This window comes from Dromiciops gliroides, chromosome 1, assembly GCF_019393635.1.
Source record: "Dromiciops gliroides isolate mDroGli1 chromosome 1, mDroGli1.pri, whole genome shotgun sequence".
NCBI lineage: Eukaryota > Metazoa > Chordata > Mammalia > Microbiotheria > Microbiotheriidae > Dromiciops > Dromiciops gliroides.
The window spans coordinates 141199292-141209770 of NC_057861.1; positions in this window are offsets into that span (position 1 = coordinate 141199292).

The following is a 10479-nucleotide window of genomic DNA, read 5'->3' on the forward strand; positions in this document are numbered from 1 at the left end:
TGATAGGCATTAGGTTTTCCAACAAGTGATTACAAGTCTATGTTATTGATTTGTGGCTTTCCTTAGTACCATTCAATACATAACTATTTCTTAGAATAACAGAAACAATGCTACTTCATCTTTTTAAAAAACACTATCAAAGGTATTATTATAGCATTGTCTTCTAATGTTTAAAAATGTGGCCATATTCCTAATTTCTTATTTTTCTTTAGTATTTTTATTATCTGATGAGTTACTTAGTTATAAAATTGTGAAAAGGGAAACAGTTTATATTTTCCTTTTTTCTTTTTTTCACCTGAAGTTTGTTGGAAATCCAAGTGACCCAATAGAGTTAATTTGGATTTTTCTTTCTAGTTATTTGGGAAGTTCTCAGTTTTCTGTAACTACCTTGTACTCTTTCAATGTTGCACTCTCACAATTGCCATCTGGTGGCTAAAAATACTAAAAATAACATAGTTTCACCAGTTTACTTAGTATGTTATATCTTAGTTTATTCCAGCAATAAACTTTGATTTTGTCACTTAGATTTTTTAGAATGACTACTGCTGCATGCTTTCCTCCCTACAGCATATTACTATTTATTAATTTCTCTTTGATTTCTAGAAGGAATGGTGAAATAGTAAGAGAAAGGAACTTTCAATCAAACTTGTCTATGAATGTAGATCAGCATCTTTTGAGCAATTTCTAGGTTTGTTTGTTTGTTTGTTTTTAGTGGGGCAATGAGGGTTAAGTGACTTGTCCAGGGTGACACAGCTAGTAAGTGTCAAGTGTCTGAGGCCAGATTTGAACTCAGGTATTCCTGAATTCAGGGCCAGTGCTTTATCCACTGCACCACCTAGCTGCCCCCAGCAATTTCTAGTTTTAGAGAGTTTCCTGGGGCACTTAGAGATTCTGACTTGTTCAGTCACCCAGCCAGCCTGTGTCAGAGGTCTGAAACCAGTGGAAGAGTAGGTAAATTAAAATAAGACCACAGGATCATCATCACTTTAGAGCTGGAAGGGATCTTAGAGGTCCTTAATTCCAACCCCTCTCGTTTTACAAAAGAAGAAGTGGAGGGGCAGCTAGGTGGCACAGTTGACAGAGCACAGGCCCTGGAGTCTGGAGGACCTGAGTTCAAATCCAGCCTCAAACACTTGACACTTAATTATCTGTGTGACCCTGTGCAAGTCACTTAACCCCAATTGCCTCACCCAAACAACAACAACAGCAACCACCACCAAAACAAAAAAGAGGAAGTAGAGGCACCAAAAAGTTAAATTAATTGTTCAGGATCACACAACCAATAAGGGGGTTGAGGTGGAAGCTGAACCCATGTCTTCTTGATTCCAAGTCCAGTTCCCTATCCAATATGCCACACTGCTTCTCAAGAAGATATTGGGTTGATTTACCTCAAAAGCTTTGTCTTTGACTTTGGATTTAATTACTGTGCTGGGTGTATGATATTATGATGTAACATTAATTCAGCACAGGGTTATAAAAAGAGAGTTGTAGAGGCAAGAAGAGCTGGAGCTTACCACATACCACCTGGAGGAAGTCACTTAGTAACCTCTGAGTGACTCAGGCAGTCTTCATAAGATTACAAGTTTCCATGTCTGGAATTTTATAGGCCCATGAAGTCACAGATCCATGCTGTCTCTTGTCCTTCCCCTCCCCACCCTGCCAAAAGTAAGACTCAAAGCTGGGAATATATACGGAGAACAAATAAACATTTTTTGGATAACAAAGAAACAACAAAACTTATGAGGAGATTAAAATTATTTGGGATCACCCTATTCCTGTCCCAAGTTTAGAGAAAATTAGCTGAGGTTTATCATATATTTGTTACTTAGAAATTAGAGGCTGCTGCACCAGTTTTGGGGTATTAAGCATTTATTAAATCAAATCAAATTATTTATTTTTTTTTGTGAGGCAATTGGGGTTAAGTGACTTGCCCAGGGTCACACAGCTAGTGTTAAGTATCTGAGGCCAAATTTGAACTCAGGTCCTCCTGACTCCAGGGCCCGTGCTCTACCCATTGTGCCACCTAGCTGCCCCCCAAAATTAAATATTAATAAAGAGAGCACATGGCTCAGAAAGTTAAGGAGAGATAAATGGGAACCATAGTGGGGTGCATCTGCTCTCACTAAGTTCCTGGGCCAAGAGAGCTCATGACTGTGTAAGCTTCCTGCGGGCAGGACCAGAGGTGGCCCTTACATATGGCTTAAAGCTACTTGGCTAGCATCATTCAAATCTATTGGTTTACTGGATTTGAGGGTGGTCCAGAGCAGTGCATGCTGATGTCAGAGTATGGAGCCTTCTGAGGGGAAAAAGCCTTCAGGTAGGTGTGGGTTCGAATGAGGTAACTTCTATTATCTTGTATTCACAGTCCAAAGGACAACTTGACTGACTCTGGGCCCATTTTAAAAGTTCAGGGAAGGCTCTCTGCGTTAGGTCCTCGAGAGGGGACCTCTGGGACTCCCAAAACCCCATTTTTCTCACGCTTAGTTGGTCATTAGGGAAGAGAAGAGGGGAAGAAATAAGCAATTATATATGCCTACTATATGCCAGCCACTTGGCTAAGTGTTTTTTAAAAATATTATTTCATTTGATCCTCACAACAGTCCTAGGTAGATATTATTATTATCCCTGCTTTATAGATAAGAAAACTGAAGCAGAGGGAGGTTAAGTGACTTGTCCAGTATTATACTGCTAATGTCTGAGGCCGGATTCAAATTTAGGTCTTCCTTATTCCAGGCCCAGAGCTTGATCCACTAGTTAACAAGTTTACTTGAATCTCATCAATCCGAAATCAAAACAAAATTAATGTAAGAATCAAGTTCTAAGTAGGGATTCAAAACCTTATTTATGTTCTGCTTTAAGAAGTTTGATGTTGGAATGTGTGATTGGAAGGGACTGTGTAACAAAGACATGTTTATTAGTTACAAAATATTGGGCTCTAGCCTAGACAATAAGAATTTAAGCAGATAATTGATGACTTGCAATATTCCCAAATAAAAAGCAGCTCTGTGTATCAGTAATTTTCACACACACATATATCCTTTAAAAAATTTGATTCAAATGAATTTAAAGACTAAAAAAAAGCACATTTACTGAAATATTTCACTTTTCTATGTTGGTCTAATTTCCTATGTAATTATCCTGATAATTCCTAGATTATTAAACTAAATGTTATGTAAAAGAAATTTTTCTTAAATAACATTTAAGCATGGCAATATAATAATGTATGAGTGTACTACCATTCACAGCAAAGAGAAAGTTAATGACATAAGTGGAGATAGTGAGATAAATAGGGCAAGCATTTACTAAGTGCTTATGTTCCAGGCTTTGATCTAAGCACTGGGGATAAAAGTGCCTTCAAGGAAGACAGTCCCTACCCTCAAGGAGCATACATACTGATTGGAGCCACATAAAGGAGAACTGGAAAGCAAGGATGAAGGGGATGGGGTTTTTGCCCCAGAAATATAAGACCAAGAACCCAGGGGCACAGTCCAGGTTAGAGGTGGGTGGGCAGGTGAATAGAATGGTTCAAATCGGGGCAGTATGGTATGGAAAGGTCAAGGAAGTACATTTTCTTTTTCTAGAAGTAGAAGTGGGTTTCTGATCACTCATTCACAGTCTCAAAGAACCAACTCTGCATTTGGGAAATAAGCATGAACCTTGGGACAAAAGAAGCAAAGTAACATGTGGGGATGACTGATCTCATTAACACCATAGTCCTAAACAATTGAACTTTGAAAAAAACCACTCCACTTCTAATATCTCCTCCCAACAAGGGAATGTCAAATGGTTATGTATTCTGAAGGTATTTCTATGACCAAAAGTTTTGCAAGTATGTATGTATGTGTCCAAAAGAAAAAAAAAAAGTTGGAACTAAAATTAAGGCAAGGCAGAAATAAGATAGAGAGGGACACTTTCTTTTAAGTGCACATATTTTTAATGCTAGCAGATTCATTCTGCCGCCTTCCAGGAGGGTTTGCTTTGTTATTACAAAGTCACACAGAGTGAAAACTCAAAGCCTGGTGGACAATTAATACAAAGGGGATACAATTTTCAAACCTTGCCTAGGACACATATATGCTTTAACCTGGCTCTATTGGCCACCAGTTTGCACAATGTGACCACTTTTCAAAAATGAAGGAACATGTTGCTATTTTGGGAAAAAAAAAATTCTTAGTACATTTGGGAAGGGGGAAATTACAGGATAATCCCAATGAAGTAGAGGTTTGGCTCTGAGTTAAATCATTAAAAAGGTACAGTTTGATAAAAGTAAATGTGTGCTAAGATTTGGACACAATGCTTAGTATGAAAGAAGACAACTAATTGTTCCTGTCCTTGGCGACTTTATAGTCTCAGCGATGAGGCAGATAAACAAGAGCACTGAACATTTTGTCAAATGTTTAAAATAATAGTAATGATAAAAATCCTTTCTGTTTTTGCTATTTCCCCTCCTATATTAATTTTGGTTATTGTATAAGAGGGAAAGGGAAAAGGATGGAATTATAAAAACAGGAGTAAAACTAAGCTTTTGTTTACTTCTAAGGGGGAACAGAGAAAGGCAACATGAAGAGCAGTCTGACCTTGGAGTCAGGAAGAGATGGGTTCAAGCCAGGCTTTGGGGGCATATTAACTGTGTGACCATGAGCAAAGGGCTTATCTTCTCAGTGCCCCAGACACAGAGAATACATAGGAATACAACAGTAATCATAGGAATTGCCCATCTCCGTTTTTGCATGAGTGGAGGGAGATGCCACGCCAAGGATTGCTCACACCATTGACATAGTTCTTGACCAAAAAAAGAAAAAGAAAAAAGAAAGAAAAAGGAAAAAAAGAAAAGGCAGGACATATGAAGAACAAGTTTTAGATCTAAAGAAAACCAATGAATTTTTTACCTTCTTCCTAATGAGCAGTACTATATTCTTCCAAACAAATCCACCCCCCACCCCCACCTTAACAATACAACAAGGCAAAGGACATTCTTCCTGCCCCAGTTCATTTGCATCCCAGGAGAGGATGGATATTGTTTCTTGCTGACTTCTGACTGTGATTTCCACAGTTGGAAAAAATCAATTTGAAGAATCTGAAAGAATTCCCATAGCGATGTAAAAAAGATTAGAAAGAAAAACAGCAAATGATGAGAATTCTTGGAATTGGGATTTAGTACTTTTGAGGGAACTTTAAAAAACTTGTTCTATTTATGAAAATATTTATTATTTGAAATTAATTCAAATAAGATCTTTCGGGAATATTTTGGGGGGGCAGGACAATGAGGGTTAAGTGACTCATCCAAGGTCACACAGCTAGTAAGTGTCAAATGTCTGAGGCTGGATTTGAACTCAGTGCTTTATCCACTTCACCACCTAGCTGCCCTTCTTTGGGGAATATTCTTTAAAGGGACTTGAAGTTTTAGTTGCTATTTGAAAAAAAGAAAATTGGTTCCTGTCTCTTCAGCAGTACAGAAAGTATCATTTAAGATATTTTCTTGGCATGTCATAAAAATTTAACTCTTTCCACAAATCTCTACACAGTACATTTTTAAATCATAGTATTGGTTCTGAATTGGTAAGAGAAGTGGTTAATTCTATGGTTTTATTTTAAGATTTCTCTTGAAAACATGTTAAAATATAGTGAACATGAGAAATATCATTTCTTTTGAAGAAATATCTAAATTGTGATTACTAATGATGCCACAAGGGGGTGGCAGAGATTCATAGATGGTAGAATTATGCTTGTATGGATGACTAATAATATTCTGATTATTTCAAAAGAAGATTTGACTTTTGCATATTTAGTTATTTATTTGTCATGCAAGTGGAGTAAACTTTTCTAGTGAATTTTAAAGCTGGATTTTTAAAAATTGGATTATCAGATTGTGGGATGATCACAGTTTTTTGGTTGAAAAAAGTGAACCAGATTGAGTTGTGAGCACCTTAGCTTAGTTTTCTGTCTTGGTGGTGGTCATGTGCCCAAATAGCGCAGGGTTCTTGACTCCTGGATCCTAGTTTCCGAGAGCTAAAATAAAGCCAATAGCAACAGTGATGTGACTGGTGAAGGGGGAGTGGGAGGTGGGGAGGAGACCCACCAATTGCTTCCTTCTGGCCGTCCTGCTAAGCAGTAGCCTTGGCGATAATGTTTACTCATCATTCAAACTCTGTTTTTTCCTTAGCAGTTTAAAACTGTAGCTAACTAAGTTATATAAAGGACCAGTTACAAAACTGAAGGAAAATACCATTTAAAATAATTTGTTGATCCTCAATTGAGTGAAACGGGACACTGCAATAAACATCTAAATACATTTTATTGTGTTTATATTATAAAGTATACTCTGAGATTCAGCTCAGCATTGTCCTTAACTCCTGTAATATAAAAGGCCATTTTTTTTCCTTAATCTCTATTTTATAGCTAAAGCTAGGAAATTCCAAGTATAGAGAAGTATTGTTGATGTCTCTGAAGTTTGTGACTTATTTAAATATACTTAGAGTATTTGTGTAGCAGCAATTATATTTAATTCTCCAGGGGAAAAACAAGAGTCAGTTGTTCAAGTTAGTTGCTCTATTTTGCTCTAGCCAAAATGCCATTGTAAGAGGTTTGTGTTAAGGGTTACAATAAATTCTAAATTATCCACAGCAATTGGAAGCCTCTTTCCCCCTTGCAGAGCCACATCACCAACTGCAAGTGAATCTAGTCCAACCTCAGAGGGAGGATATACTAGTGTTTCACTCTGGAGTCCTGAAAATATTCAAAAGCCAACTGTGAATTATTTTTCAAATCACTGTCTCTACATCTCCTCCTTAATCTTGATCCTCAAGAATTGATAGTTGAGAAAGAAGTAAAGCACATTAGCTTTCAGAGGGGAAAATTAACCATTTAATTGGTGATTGAGTGGCATATCTTAGCATATTTGGAGTAAAATATTTGTCAATAATATCAACATATCAATAATATCAACAAATGAATTTTTTCTATGCCAGAACAAAAAGCAAAAGATATAAGTAATTAGTTAAATTTTTATGTAGCAATGTCAAGAAGAATGGAATATATATTAAGGCAATATTTAGTTGATAGTTATTTCAGACAAAGGGACAGGAGATAGTAATTTGTAACTTGGATATGAAATCATTAAACTTTGTGATAAGTTAGTTAGCAAGCATTTATTAAGCACCTACTATGTGCCAAGCACTGAGCTAAATGCTAGGGATACAAATATAAAGAATGAATGAGTGCCTTCCCTTGAGGCATCTACATTCTAACAGTGACATGCTATTTATTAATGTTATACATTTATGATTTTATGCATGGTTAACTTAGGGAGAGGACTAACTTAGGACTTCATTAGTAAAGGGAATTTCCTGATTTAGGAGTTCCTATAAAACTAATCAGAGAAGCTTAAAGAACTGATTAGTTGGGGCAGCTAGGTGGCGCAGTGGATAGAGCACCGGCCCTGGAGTCAGGAGTACCTGAGTTCAAATCTGGCCTCAGACACTTAACACTTACTAGCTGTGTGACTCTGGGCAAGTCACTTAACCCCAATTGCCTCACTTAAAAAAAAAAACTGATTAGTTAGGTGATGTGCTTAGTTTCACACAGGCACTGTGTCTTATCAGAGGAAGAATTTTAATTGTGCTCATCTTAACTCTAAGGCCAATTTCCTATTTCCTATGTTATGCTTCCTCTCATTGCTAACTTCCCAGGGGGAGTTATTATTGGTAATATGATGATTTAATGATCAGAAAAAAATGCTGTGTAGAAATATCTCATTGATTACTCATATACTTGAGCAGTATCCACATAATGTAAAAAGGATGTAAGGAAGGCCATGTTGAGTGGACCTCCATGGCAAATTTATTCAAGGAGGTGGACAGAAGTCATATAGAATGAGTTTTGATTGGCTAGATAACCACATTGTTGAGATCAAAAATTTCATTCTAATATGGCATAATGTAATAGCTAATGTTTGCATGGGAGATGCAGCCCCAAACTGTTTCATAAGTAAATCTGTGCTAATTTTCAGCAAGAAGCCTTTTATACTTCATTTAAAGACCCTTTATATAATGATCAACTTCTCAATATTAATTGTGTCAATAGCTATTCTAAAAATTAGGGTATTGCACTAAATATTGATTAGCTGGAAATGTAATATTGAATTTAATTATTGATATATCGATGTTTATAACATCTGGTCCAATTTGAGAAAATATCCTTATTTTCAACACTAAATTGGCTACCAACCATCAACAACCAGGGATAAAATTCTTTTTTTGTTAAATTTCCTGATACTATTCCTGAAAGAATTATAGTAATAACCAATAGTAATTATGGTGTAAACTACATGCACAAATAATAATAGCTAGCATTTATATAGCAGTTTAACATTTACAAAGCACTTTCCAATTATCGCACTTTATCCTCAAAATAACCCCAGGAAGTAGTTGCTATTATTATCCTCATTTCACAGATGAAGAAACTGAAACAAAGATTAAGTGATTTGTCCAGGGTCAACACACCTAGTAAATGTGTAAGGTCATAATTGAACTCAAGACTTCCTGACTCCAGGACCAACTGCACCACCAGTTACTCTACGGTTCTGTAAAGCAGGCAGTAATATTAAAGGATAGAAATTGACCTCTCTCTAAGGCTAAGTGACTAAAGGCTAACTTTTGGAGAGGCAGCAGTTTTGTCGCCCCTTATGTCCCCCTCTTCTTTGTTTCTATCACTAAAGCAGGGAGATGTTTGTGATGTACACTATAACCACAATAATTTTTTCCCCCAAACTATTTTCCCATTCTCATATACCCAAGTAAGTAAGTATAGGACATCTAGTGGTTCCAGTGGCAGCTGCTATACTTACATACTTTGTCCTTTCTCTACTTAATGTGTTGTTTGCCATGTGTGGGCTCCTGTGCATGTTGCTTTACAAGCATTCATAAATTTAAATTGTGTTATGTAATGTTTCCCAACTAAATGATGAACTTTTTGGAGGAAGGAATTGGAATTTCTATTTTCCTCTAGGGTCTATAGAATTCCATACCTAAAAGGACATACACAAAATTATTAATATGGCTGTAGCACAAGGAGATGCTGATTTCTCTTATGAATAGTTTGTCTTGATTCTGACTGACTATACCAATTAAACCTTTGATGCAATGGGTCTTTGCTTTCAACTATTAATTTGCAATAATTTTAGCCTCTGTTGCTGCCTTCTGTTAATTTGACTCAAAAGGGTAGAGATAGAAAATTCACATTCATGAAAAGCATTTTCCCCCCTGCTTTCTTTTTCTTTTTTTTTGCAGGGCAATGAGGGTTAAGTGACTTGCCCAGGGTCACACAGCTAGTAAGTGTCAAGTGTCTAAGGCTGGATTTGAACTCAGGTCCTCCTGAATCCAGGGCCAGTGCTTTATCCACTGCGCTACCTAGCTGTCACCCCTGCTTTCTAAAGTTGATGCCTGAAATAGAATATACAAATTAGGAGGCTGTTTGTTTTGAATGAAATTTTTAATGGAAATCTTCTGGTGCCTTTTTACCTTTGTTTGGTTTTTAGAAATTTTTTTTTAGAAATTTGAAATTTTTCTAAAAAATATAACTTAATCTAAATTATCCATTTGAGGGGGGGAAACAAAAAAGTTTGCAGTAAGAATTTAAAAAAAATAAATTATCTCATCAGTTTGTGCAAGAAGTACTGTAATGGAATAAATTGACAGTTTGAATAAATTTAAACCAGCAGGTCCAGATGGTGGCTTTCTTGAATGTTTTAAGAAATTGTCTAATGAATATAATGAAGCAATTTTTAAAAAATGAGCTGCTAAGTTAACAAACAGAAAAAAAAGGTTCTATTTTTCCAGTTAAGGAAAAAATGGAGAGTATGGAAAATTATTGTACATTGTAGTACAAAATAATATTGATAATTCAGCATATATTAAAAAGAGACAAATAAGAAGACAACGAATTCTCCCAGTAATAATTAGCATGGATCTATATAATACCATACCAAAGATTGTTTTTGAATCATTCTCATTAATGCATAATATAGAGACCTGTGTCATTCCTTAACAGGATCTGAGTTTGAAGTGACATTAAGAAGCTTTGTAGGGGCAGCTAGGTGGCACAGTGGATAGAGCACTGGCCCCAGAGTCAGGAGGACCTGAGTTCAAATCCAACCTCAGACACTTAACAATTACTAGCTGTGTGACCCTAGGCAAGTCACTTAACCCTAATTGCCTCACCAAAAAAAAAAAAAAAAGGCAAGAAGCTTTGTAGTTTGAGCATACCTGACCAAAAATGCCCTCGACTATAAAATAGGGTTATACTAGCGCCTCCCTCCCAGGGCTTAAAGTGCTTAGCATGGTGTTTGGCACAGAGTAGGCTCTTAATAAATGCTTACTCTCTTCCCTTTTTGGTGTTCTAGAGATGATGTCTTTTTATAAATCTGAGTTTGCCATTGGGATCTCTTTTTAGCTACTCCAGTCTCTTTAAAGAGACAAACAG